Consider the following 3,810-nt stretch of genomic DNA (forward strand, 5'->3'; position numbering starts at 1 on the left):
GGATTTTGCAAAATCGTGTTTGGTGTGAACACAATTTAAAGCTAATGCTAAAGCTCTAAACTGTGAACACTCTTCCACTGGACTGAAGCTCTGAGACCGTTGACTCTTTCAAAAAGCATTTCATTTGTTGTTTCATTCAGTTATGAGGAACCAAGACTGCTTTTCTTTGAGAAAATTAAAAACAAGAAGTCTGAGTTGGTCTGGTCAGATGATGTTAAGTTGGAATGGTTATTCAGAGAGGAAGTTTTCACTGTGGCCACTTTTATTGCAGAACATGAAACTGAAAATGGAGACACTGTTTATGAATGTATGACTTTGTCATTATGTTTTTTTGTTTGTTTGGATGTACTCAATGTATCTACCTGTTTGTTTGTTTGTTTGTTTGTTTGTTTGTTTGTTTGTTTGTTTGTTTGTTTGTTTGTTTGTTTGTTTGTTTGTTTGTTTGTATGAACTTGATGCATGGTGTCTTGTAAGCCCATGCAGGCTGGGCACAACACATAAATCAATACTATCTATGTATCTATCTCTATCTAGCAGCCGAATACTTTTTTAAACTGTTTTCTGGTTTTATTTGAACTATCTGTCTCTTGTGAAGCACTTTGTGACTTTGCTCTGTACTTAAAACAGTGCTCACTCACTTACAGTACTTACTTACTTACTTACTTGCTTATTTTCTAGTAGTAGTTATAGTAATAGTATGTGTAACACTGTCACTTCTGTTCAAGTTCAGAGTTTCTGTTCCAGGTTTTTCTTCTCTGTTTCCCACCAAACCAGCCTAGCCTCATGGTGCCTTCAGGTGCCTTCAGATAAACCTTCACCACACAGAGCGAGGAGCTGGCCAAGTCCTGAATGAATCTGTCATAGAAACAAGTTAATCAGATCTAATCACTTCTTCACTTCTAGTTTATTCCCCGCAGTCAGCAGCTGGCGGATGAGTTCTAAAATGTTGAAGCATAAAACACATGATTTTAACTTCAACCTGCAGCACCTGAACTCATCTCTCTCACTCTAACACCAGCTGAGCTCACAGTACAGATGTGATACATTTAGCGGATACATTTAGCGGGGGTAGAGTAGTTTACGAGCAGCACTTGAAGGCAGTAGCGTCTCTGGAAAGTCCCGACTCTTTACTTTCACTTTCATGTCCAGTCCAGTCAGCAGCCAATGAGAAACACGGCTGGTGGTTTGTCATCTGTTGCTAGAGGCAACATGTTGGATTTGACAGGAGCAGAGAGTGAGGAGCTGAGTGGTGGTTTATTATGGTTCAAATTATTGTATTTAAACCTATAATATTTGATTGAAACCTTATTAAAGGACGGCTTTACCGTGGGGAATATGAATATATATAAAATCTCATGCCCCTAAGGTTTTCGAATCCGTTGAAATTTTTGAAATTGGTGCTTCCCTGCCTGACCTATCAACCATCTCTCACATATTTTTCGGGCCAGCCGACGCGTTACGCGTCATCTGGCCCGAGTCCGCCTTGCGGAAGTCGAGCGCCTATGAACTACAAGTGTTGTGAGCTATGGTCCCGCCTCTAGAGGTCCTCCACGCCCCTTCAGAGGTCTCGAAGAAAAGCAAAAGGCAGCCATCTTGTTCAACCGCCTAGCCTATGGTAGCTAGGTTAGCTTTCCATAGCTCCTTGCAAAGAGACCATATCTCTGGAACGGAAGCACGGACAGACACGGGACTGGCGGCATTGGAAAGCTCGTCAAATTTTACATCCAGTAGTAGGTGCGTTGAAGTAACGAAATCAACGCTGAGCAATGTACCCGATTTTACACATTTTTACATGAATTAGTCACAACATCAAACTCCTACAAAAATGCCTTAAAATGCATGAATTTTTTTTTATGAAGACATCTCCGGACATATATACTACCGTTTAAATTTGGTGCAATTTGGAGGCAATTTTTTTTTTAATGTTTTGTAATTTTTTCTTCTTCTACTAAATCTTTTTATGTCGAAGCCTTCTTCTTCTTAGACTTTTATGGCGGTTGGCAAGCATATATGTGCATTACCGCCACCTACTGGAGTTTGATATCAGCCAAATGCCTGAGGGGTGGGCCTGGAAACGAAGGCCACGCGAGCCCAGTGCATTGTGGGAAATGTAGTATTTCGGGTGCCCGCACCCGCCCCTCCCCTCCACCCCCCCCCCCCCCCCCACACACACACACACACACACACAGAGTGCATTTCTGGTGATATCTCTGGCGGGAAACAACCAATTTCAAAAATTTCAACGGATTCGAAAACCTTAGGGGCGTGAGATGGAATATATATTCATATTCCCCACGGTAAAGCCGGCCTTTAAGGTAAATCTATATATCACAGTTTTAATTGTTTACACACTAAAACCTGAACTTAGAGGGCACAATCACTGAAACCTGAAACACATTAATCAAATCCATAAACCAAGTCTGCAAACCTACATGCACATTTTCTGCTTTGATCACTCAGTTTGTTTGTTTGGACAAACTTGTAAGCCAATAGTAGTCATGCAGTAGGTTACATTTTTGGTACTGGCGCAGATTAATCAAAACATTGATGTCACAGGTAGGCTGTATACCATAATATATCATGAATCTATGTGAATAAATAGATTTATAAAAATAGTAATCACAGCCTAATGCATAGAGATAAATCCGGAAACCTTCTCGCAACAGTTGTAGCCTAAAGCCAGTGGTTTTCAAAGTGAGGTCCCCAGCAAAAAGGGGGGATAATTTATTTTCACTATAATTCCATGCCATCCCAACACAATCTAAGCTAGTGTAGAAGTGAGTAACTAGGCTAATAATAACCATAACAGCACAAATAATTGACAAAACTCTCGAAAATAAATATACAGTATTTACTCTGAGAAATGAAATAATGAGAAAAGGAACAATTATTGATGGTTAAAACTGAATAATGACATGACAACAGTCTAATCCTAATGCTAATTTAAAATGAGATATTCCTCTAAATCTGTCTTCAAACTGCAAAAGAGAGAAAAAAATATATATAATAATATAATAAATAATAAATATATATATGTGTATATATATAAGATAGATAGATAGATAGATAGATAGATAGATAGATAGATAGATAGATAGATAGATAGATAGATAGATAGATAGATAGATATTCTGGGAAAGTAAAGCATATATGGCTATATGGTCTATACAGGAGTAGCACGGTAAACACATGTGTACTGTATTTGTGTGGTGAATAATATTGTGCTCTGGTACTATTCTAGACTCTATAGAGAGCACTTTCAGATCAGCAGCTCCCCCTGTTGGACTGACAAGGAAAGGACTGGTACCCAGGCCCTATTTTGATGATCGCAGCACATGGTCTAGTATTGCACCGTTATTTAGTGTTCAATATGAACAAGGCTTTCAGTCAGATATTGCACAGTTATTTCACAGTAAACGCACATCACTGGTGTGTGTGTGTGTGTGTGTGTGTGTGTGTGTGTCTGTGTGTGTGTGTGTGTGTGTGTGTGTGTGTGTGTGTGTGTGTGTGTGTGTGTGTGTGTGTGTGTGTGTGTGTGTGTGTGTGTGTGTGTGTGCGTGTGCGTGTGCGTGCGTGCGTGCGTGCGTGCATGTGTGTGTGTGTGTGTGTGCGTGTGTGTGTGTGAGAGAGAGAACACATGCATGAATGTGCACACAAACATACTGAAACAGCACTGGTCATATTTTTGGGTTGAAGCAGCAGATTGGTGAATTTGATCATTTGCCAAAACATTGCCCAGACTTTTTTTTTCTGAGGATGGAAAACATTCAGCCCAGTCTCACAGGAAGTTGTGTAATAGCAACGGTAGTC

The sequence above is a fragment of the Poromitra crassiceps genome (assembly GCF_964638095.1).
Source record: "Poromitra crassiceps genome assembly, chromosome: 7".
Taxonomy (NCBI): Eukaryota; Metazoa; Chordata; class Actinopteri; order Beryciformes; family Melamphaidae; genus Poromitra; species Poromitra crassiceps.